This window comes from Pseudonaja textilis, chromosome 1, assembly GCF_049901715.1.
Source record: "Pseudonaja textilis isolate UNSWEBS1 chromosome 1, rPseTex1.2, whole genome shotgun sequence".
Taxonomy (NCBI): Eukaryota; Metazoa; Chordata; class Lepidosauria; order Squamata; family Elapidae; genus Pseudonaja; species Pseudonaja textilis.
The window spans coordinates 216,754,408-216,763,799 of NC_141990.1; the positions used below are offsets into that span (position 1 = coordinate 216,754,408).

The window sequence follows — 9,392 nt, forward strand, 5'->3', positions numbered from 1 at the left end:
CCTTTATTTTAGAATGAATGCAAGGTACTCACATATTCCTATCCTTTATTTTCCCCAAAAGTTTCTATTAATTTCTAAAAGGATGTTTATCTAGAGTATTGGAGCACCGCAGTTCCTTTATACCAGGAGTGCAGTACACACCGTAACTCTGCCATTCAACAGCAGGGCCCCATAAACACTTTTGAAAGAGTGCTTAACCTGCAAGCCAAAGAATGCTGTTGATGTTACATTCTTCTTCACTCACCTCTTACATTTACGTCCATGCTGCTGTTTTTTCCTTGGCAACGTTAATGAGTGCAAACGTCCATAAACTGTTCAGTGTTGCTTCAGAACAGAAAGCAGGCAGTATAGGTATTTTTCTTCATGTCCTGCTTCTCCAGACAAAAAACATAACAGATCAATGGGACAATGAACATAAAGGAGGCATGAAGAAGAAGAATGATCAGTTATGCTGCTCTATTAGCATAATAAAGACTGATATGATTTTGATTTAAACTGGTGCATTAAATCACATTCCTACATGTTACTGTGTTCTACTGCTTTTCTCCTACTGTTTGCAAAGGGCTGTTCTGGTTGTGACTTCACAGAGAGGCAACTATTTAGGCTTATCTCAGAGACTGTAATGTACTGAGAAAGAATTACAGAGAAGAAGAGAACACAAGTTTACAATAAAAGAGGAGTTGCTAGCCAGAAATGTCACAAAGACCAACTTTGTCAACTTCAAGTAGCCACATAGAATTTTTTTTTTCAAAAGAAAAGAAAAGAAAAAGATGATCTAGAGGGCCTACTGAAGCATGTGACATCATAACCAAGAATGACTACAAATAAATGTATTTAATTTGTGCACTGCCCAATTCCCAGAGACTTTGGGATAGATAAAGATCCCTTGATAGTCTCTGGTAATCTGATATCATGCCAGGAACAGACTTAATAGTTAATTAATATGATAAATCTTTGTGAAGTCACAACCAGAACTGCATTTGCAAACAGTTGAAGAAAAGTAGTAGAACACTGTGACATATAGGGATGGTGATTTAATGTACCAGTTTATAGTCCCTGAGCCCAAAACTGCTTTCAGTAGTTTTCCTCAGTCAGGAACATGGTTATAGGCTTTGGTTGGTTCTTCTAGGTCAGTGGTTCCCAACCTTTTTTTCGCCCCGCACCACTAAAGAAATTTCACTCGAACCTCACACCCCCTGAAATTTAGACTTTAGGAACTACTGAACGCGTTAAATATATGGTAGGATTGAATCTTTTCAGCTATGTATGTGACGGCCACTAAATAACGATATTTAACTCTAAAATGAAAACAAAGTTAATCCATTGCATAATAAATAAAAATGCCAACATATAGCCAATATCCTATTATTTACCTGGACTTTTCTTGCACCCCCTGGAATATCGTCTCACTCCCCCAGGAGGTGCGAGCACCCCAGGTTGGGAACCCCTGTTCTAGGTCATGCTCCAGTGGTGAGTCTTTCCTTTTTCAATACAAGGATTAATCAGAGGTAAACAAAACACTGATTCCCTGCAAGTTTGTCACAGAGTTTCTAGGGTTCACTTTTACAGATTATGCAAGATAGCTTTTCCATGAATATACTGACTGAATGATGATCATTCCCTTCTCCAGAAAGGTTGTCATTTTTATCACTATTCTTATTAATAGCTGGTATTAATTGTATGATTGTTTTGTTACTTTTGTTTACATTATCTGTTCCTATTGTATTTCATGTTAGCTCTTGTTCACTAAATACAAGTGGAATCCTGAAGAGAGAAATAAATCTCTAAGTAAAGGATCACAGGAGCTTATTTATGGGGAAGGGCGAAAAGGATCAAAACAAACAACCTGATCTCAGGATGCAAAAACTGTTGTGCCTACATCAGATGTCATAAGGTTGAGGTTTGTATCACAATGTAATCTTGGTAGTCCGCAGATACCTATGGAAGGGATGTGGAGGTTTTTTTGGTTAGGAATATGTAAGAGACATAGGGGGGTGTTTTTTGTGCATGAGCCTGATTGCCCTGTTAATCTTTTAGTTTGAGCAGACATCTGGTACTATAAGACTCTGGAACTTACCCAAGAACTACTGTACATTTTTTCTTTGATAGAAGTAGACCTCCAGGGACTTAAACATCCAGCGTTCATGAACTTCTCTTCACCGCTATTGAAATGGAAAATCAGACAACACTCTAATAACAAATGAGCTGAGGACAAATGCTTGGGCTGATAGAAAATACAATCTCCTATAAGTGAGATTGGCAATAACTGATTGTTTCTATTATTTGGCATGCCATTACTCTTAAGCGAAATCTCTAAATGCTCCCATTTCTAAACTCATCTCAGTTGAAAACAGGGTAGGAGGGTAAATGAGAGTCATCTACAGTTCATCTCCAAAGCTGCTGTAGTTGTAATGAAATTTTCTCCTTCTCTATCCTGTTGCCTGATAAAATGATAGTATGGGTTCACCACGAAAGGGAGAGGTTTAGTGAAAAAGAAACATAACACAAATAGAACTCACATATACCAACCACAGTTAACAACAGTATGAAGGATGGTATAGAGCATTAAGCAAATGTTATTCCACAATCTCAGATAGTTTGTGGCACCATTTACCATGCCACACAAATGAGTAGCTTGAGTAGGTGTGTTTAAGTATGTATGGGACTCAGTTCCCTAATTCCTATCCCTTTCTCCTAGCTCTACATCATGGGTGTCCAACCTTTTGGTTTGCCTGGTCCACAGTGAGAGAAAGGGTCTTAGGCCACATATAAAACATACAATATAGTTAACACAATATAGTTAAAACATACAATATAGTTAACACGTATAAATATCACTAAACTCAATAACATATATAAATATTAAAATCACATAATTTTAGGAGCCGTGGTGGTGCAATGGTTAGAATGCAGTATTGCAGCCTAATTCTGCTGACTGTCAGCAGTTTGGATCTCACCTGCTTAAGGTTGACTCAGCATTACACCATCTTGAGCCATGGTGGTGCAATGGTTAGAATGCAGTTCTGAAAGGCTAACTCACTGCTCACTCCAGGATTTCAATCCTGACCAGCTCAAGGTTGACGCAACCTTCCATCCTTCCGAAGTCAGTAAAATGAGGCCCCAGATTGTTGGGGGCAATATACTGACTCTATGAACCGCTTAGAAAGGGCTGTAAAAGTACTGTGAAGTGGTATATAAGTCTAAGTGCTATTGTTGCTTACAATGGGGAGATCCAGCTTTACTGGATCCCATCCAGGCACAAAGTTAGTTGACTGATCTTGAGAAAGTAACATGTTCTCAGGCAATTTGATCTCACAGGTCATGCAAACTTAGAAGGGAGGCACTTCTCAGAGCGGGCTGTAAAGCACTATGAAGCAGTATATAAGTTTAAATACTATTATTATTATTGCTATAAAAATGTTAAATGTTTATGGTCTTGTGGGGCTACATCGCTAGCTGTCCAGGATCCCATGCTCTACATGATAAACAATACATTTCTAAATACTTGCATTTAAGGTTTTATTTCCTCAGAACTGCCACCAAATATTTCTTGTTGCAGAAACCTGCCTTTTGATTTTTGCTGGACACCTGAAAGGGCCAGTGCCTGGCAATTATCATTGCAGGTGTCCAGGGATAATGATTTCCCAATTAACACTTCACAGCTGGTCCTTGGAAAGTTTAACAAATGAAGCCAGTGATTACATTAGTGTCTGACAGAGTCAGCATCAGTTTCCCAATTATTGCAACCAAAATATGCAAAGTATAGTACAAGAAGAGGTCATGTGGAACTGACCTCTTGGCATTGCTTAAATACAAACAGAGGTAAAAATAAAAAGGCAAAGTATAGTCAAGACAACTGCTAAGTTCATATTGACTTAAAACTCCCAAGATTAACATAGCTGAGTACCATTTCTTTAGGCATGCAACCAGTGAAGGGTTTTTTTTTCTGTTCAAGGACAGGAAACCTCACAGTATAGCTTTATTGCAGCATACATCAACCCCAACCCACAGGTTATTCCTGTTCAATTCCACCCATTGAAGCTTTGGGTCAACTCCAACCTTCATGATTTTGCAAGGTGATGTTGCCACATAAATATGCCTTTAATACCCAGTCTTTCATACTCAGTCTTTTAATACAGAGTTCAACATGTCTCAAAATCCATGAGGTAGTATACAATCTTTGACTTTTCCCAAAAGTTATTGCACAAATTGGATGAAGTGCCTCCTCAGTATGGCTGTTCCTTTTCTAGTGGCTACCAAGTTCCTGACAAAGTTCCCATGAGGATATCCCACCAGGATATCCTGCTCACTTTAGCTTGGGGTCCTGGTAGTTGAACACTAGTCTTCTTGCTTGCTTGTAATAGCTGCCAGTCTCTAGACATCACATCTGCTTCCCCATCTGCATGTCATTTGTTTATCACATTTCATCCTACACCCCTTTTCCCATTCTATCTTTGCTTTTGTAAATAAAAGGCCTGCATGGACTGAGGCTGTTGCTCTATGTCCATATATCCATGAAAATGCCTGGGTGTGACTCAATTTACACATATATCTGCAGCATCAGCTTGGATACTTTTCAAGTACAGTTGTAAGTTAATGTATGAATGCATGAAGGAAGAGGGTATGGGAAGCATTTCTGCCTGACTGCAGCTGCTTTTATTTATTTTTATTTATTTATTTCATTGCTATAGACTTTTGTCTTAACAAATGACTTTGGGTGTAGACTGCAACCCCAACTTCACTCCCTCACACACAACCAGCACACATATTATTCAAACAACTATATTTGCTCAAATAGAAGAGCTATATGTAGCAAGGGATTAGGTGAGTGGTGGGATTCAAATATTGTTGCCTCTGGTTCAGTGGGCGTGGCTTGGTGGATGCGCTTTGCACGCATGCACACAGTTTGCATGCAGACGCACGCCAAATGTGCACTTTGTGCTGTGCCGTGCAAAGCAGCTGTGCTTCAAATTCAGCAGATAAAAGTGAGTATGGGAGCCTGGGCGGGCAGGTGGGCCCAACAGCAGAGTGGCGGAGAGAACTGTTTTGGTATCCACTCCTCATCACTCCTACTGGCTTGCTAGAACCAGGCAGAAACGGTCGAATACCACCACTGGTGTACTCTAAAATGTAAGGGAAGAGTCTTGGACTTATTAGAGAAAAAACAGGAACAGAGACTCAAGACTTCTTCAACGAATATTCATCAACATTAACAGAGGGATTGAATCAAGATCCCTTGAGGTATTAATACCACTTTAAAAAGACTTAGTAAGACTACACCTAGAGTACTGCATCCAGTTTTGGTCACCATGCTATAAAAATATGTTGGGACTCTGGAAAAAGTGCAGAGAAGAGCAACAAACATGATTTGGGGACTGGAGACTAAAACATATGAAGAATAGTTGCAGGAACTGAGCATAGCTAGTCTAGTGAAGAAAAGGACCAGGGGTGACATATCAGTGTTCTAATATTTGAGAGGCTGCCATAGAGGAAGGCCAGACAAGGATCATTGGATGGAAACTGATCAAGGAGAGATTCAATCTAGAATAAGGACAATTTTTCTGACAATGAGAACAATCAACCAATGTAACAGCTTCCTTTCAGACATTGTGGGTGCTTTATCAATGGAAGTTTTCAATAAGAGATTGGACATCCATCTGTCAGAAATGTTATGAGGTCTCCTGCTTGAACAGGGGGCTGGACTATATGACCTACAAGGTCCCTTCCATCTCTGTTATTCTGTACTTCTGAATACTCAGTATTCTCCTGTGCTCCTCAAATAGAATAGCTAACAAAATAATAAAAACAAAGGTAGCCTACAAGACTAGAATACTAGCTATGATGAAGCTGGCTGGAGCTGAAGTTTCATGAACCTCAGATTGCTTCAGAATCTGTGGGTGGGGAACAGATTTATCCAATATATGATATGATGAGATGGAATCTCAAGTCAGACTTATTCACCTTTGGGTCATCCTCATTTTCACATTTAAATATTGAGAAGTCAGCTTTAGGAAATGCGATGGCCTCAAAGTTTGGTTTTACTTGTGGCTGAGCCCCGTAAAAGACACACTATTTCCTGATTTGGGTTGGAAGCAGGGGTAGGATTCAAATTTTTTAACAACTGGTTCTGTGGGCGTGGCTTAGTTGGTGGGCATGGCTTGGTGGTCTGGCTGGGCTGGCTGGGCGTGGCCAACTCAACATCACTCACATCAAGGCACACATCTCCTCGCCTGGCCTCTCATGACTGTGGGGATGCTGCAACAGTCATAAGTATGAAAAATGGTCATAAGTCACTTTTTTCAGTGCCATTGTAACTTTGAATGGTCACTCCACACAAGCAAAGTACCAGCAAAGGAGCAGGGAAAAACTCCAGAGAAGTTCCTGAGCAGGAAATCTAGTCCTGCCAAGAATGTAATAAGGGTTAACAAAGAGGCAGTTTCTGTAAGCAACACCAGAATGTTTCCTTCCCGCCTTCCTTACAAGATTAGGCCAGTAATTTCTTCTAACAACTGGTTCTCCGAACTGCTTAGAATGTTAACAACCGGTTCTAACGAATAGGTGCGAACTGGTAGAATCCCACCCCTGTTGGAAGTAAAGGTTGGTTTGTCAGTCTTTATTACAAACAAAATGGAAATTAAATCCTAACATCTGTTTAACAGCAATCACACAGTTGTTTAATTTTGTCGATGATCAATTAAGGTTTCTGTATCTACAAAGCAGATAAAATAGCTTTGAATGGACTACTAGCATAAAGAGGAAAGAGTAGCACAATTCAGAAATGCATCTACGTTCTTTGCAAAGTATTTTGGAAGTCTTTCTGCTGGTTGTGTTGTTTAGGTGTGATTCTGTTTTTCTCTTTGTAATAGTTCCTCCTTCTGGTGAGCCGCAATTGAGTGCTGATCTATTTTTACCTTTTCTGGTGTAATTCTTTGTGTATTGGCTGGGTTACTTTGAAGTCTTGTCTATTGTTGGTCTCTTTTTGCTGGAAATGCCTGTTTCCCAGAATAAAGGCTTGTCAATGACCCTCTGGCAACAGTGTCATATAAGGATTGTGTTTTCACACAGGACTCTTTTTTTCTATATTTGAATCCTGTTGGTAACATTTCCTGACTTGATTTTTTTTTAAAAGATCCAGATTATTTTATTTTAGCTTTCTTTTGTTGCAATGTCTTCCATTTTTATGATGTATTTTCTTAATGCTCTTTTTTTTTAAAAAAAACCTTCAGACATTTTGCTTAAGATGTGTTGGAAGGAAATCAAACTCTCCCTGCCATTCAATCTTCCCTCTGTTTCTCTCATTCAAACCTCCTAGCCATTTCCAGGGCAAAAGGTTAGGAATTACATTTGAAAGAAAGGCAATAAACTTGACAAAGAGGTTGGAACTGATCAAAGGCGGCAGCCCATTCAGGTAAACATTCATTTCAGGGTGCCAGAGATTTCACCCATTAATAAACAAAGGATCCTCTTCTCCTCGACACTGCCATTTCAACCCATAATGCTAATTGGGCAGGGAAACTGTTCATTTATACTTTCTAAGAATTCTGAAGGACTGAGCTTTTCAGAGAACAAAGGCAAGATTTTCCTATATAAAGAGTTTGCAAGGGACGGCTGAGAGTGTCCGTCTCTGATTGCTCACTTGGTACCTCTGTCTGTATCAGAATAGGACAATTCACCACAGCCAACTTGCTGCGGTACAACCCACAATGGCCAAGTTACCACAGGACAACTCACCATGGGACAATTCAACAATTTAAGTATTTTATGTAATTGTACATTATTTTAATTGTTGTCATTCACATTTCATTTTGTCCCTTCTTTTGCATCCTTTCCTTAATGATTCTGTTTCAAGATTTCTTTGATATTGATGTAACTCTGGTTCTGCATAAGTTGTTCCACAGTGAATTGGCCATGGCGAGTTGTCCTGCAGTCAGTTAGCTGTGGTAAATGGTCCATGGAGAGGTAGCCATGGCAAATTGCCATAGACTTGTCTGTATTCTGGAACTAAATTATATCTTTGCTTCAAGTAACTCCCTGCTTTCTACATTCTTTTTCTTATCCTAGCTCAAAAAGAACCAGATCTCCTTCTAACAAGTGTAAGTCCACAAATTTAATAGCTTCCTGGTCCACAGACTTCCTGTTAAATATTGTCCCCAGTTGTTCATTTCACCCCCAATACAAGCCATTGAACAAGCCTAATATTGTATGATATTTCCCCTTAGCTTTCCTAATTTTCATTTTTAGAAAATGACAGAAAATGAAGAGCTGATCTCCTGAAAAAAAAAATAGACCACAATTACACAGAAAACAGCCATATTTCTGCTACAAGTTTCAAGTAATTATCTATGCCTGTATTTCAAGTCCCAGAAGAATTGGGTTCAATATCCTTTGAGAAGGTACTCTTCAAGACACATTTGCTTATTTTTTTGAGAGCAAGTGGTGAAATCCTGGTCTAAGTGCAATTATTTTTTTCCCATGTAAGTATTGTCTGTGATAAAGAACAAAAACTTTTCTGTTATGAAATAAATACTCTGAATCTTTCTTTTGCTGAAGCAGCCTGCTTGCCATCTCTTTTAATCCATTGTTGATGGGTAAAATATAGTGCAATTTCAAGTTAATTGACTTTTAGTGCTGGTTTGCTGGAAATCGGGGATCTCCCCCAAATCCTTCAATCTTGTACTATGCCTATTCTGTCTCACATTTCTTCTTTCTCAAAAGATGAAAGAGTACAAACTCACACAAACACAGGCAGGCAAGCTGACTCAGACTTCACAGAGTTAAGTCTTTGGAACTGATAATGTCCTTGGCATTCCAACACGCTCTGCCTTACAAGTCTGAATTGATAACAAGTAAAAAGCTACTTACAGAGAATTACAAGGCAGACCACAAGAATCATTCACAACGAAAAACCTGAAGTAAGATTAAACTTTGTCCTGTACAAAGTTCCAGCCGACAACACACCCACTTTTATCCCCTGTGGAGTGTGGCTCAATGACTCAGCTCACTCTCTGACCCTCCCATGCCTCCTACGTTGCTGCTCACGTTTCTCCCTATGACGCTGCCTAGGATCAAGCCAACATTCTTCCTCTTGACTCCCTGTCAGGGATTGCTCCGATATGCCTTCCTCCTGATTAATCTCAGGCTGTTCCTCTCAGTTGTCTGCTGAAACCTGAGGCATCATCAGGGAGGAAGGCCTTGCCAGAGAGGAAGGTCCTGGGGAGGAAGGCATTCCCAGTTCCTCCTCCTCATCTTCCAAGTCCTCTTCCTCTAACAGCACAGGCTCGGCAATCGGAGCCACAACATATGCCATAGGATTGGGTTCTCATATATTGGTAGGTCCAGTAGGAAAGAAGAGGTATAACCAATTATTTTGGTTCAAAAGCAGTTCTATACTT

General features: G+C 39.7%; 1 long non-coding RNA gene across 1 annotated transcript; it reads right to left on the reverse strand.

The window, feature by feature from the left end:
- Positions 1–262: 262 nt before the first annotated feature.
- On the reverse strand, positions 263–9,077 carry LOC148128021 (uncharacterized). The gene is made up of 4 exons (XR_015741307.1): positions 8,863–9,077; positions 2,078–2,162; positions 1,847–1,938; positions 263–368 (listed from the first exon to the last, which is right to left on the reverse strand). It is a non-coding gene; the product is annotated as an uncharacterized LOC148128021 (long non-coding RNA).
- Positions 9,078–9,392: the final 315 nt, after the last annotated feature.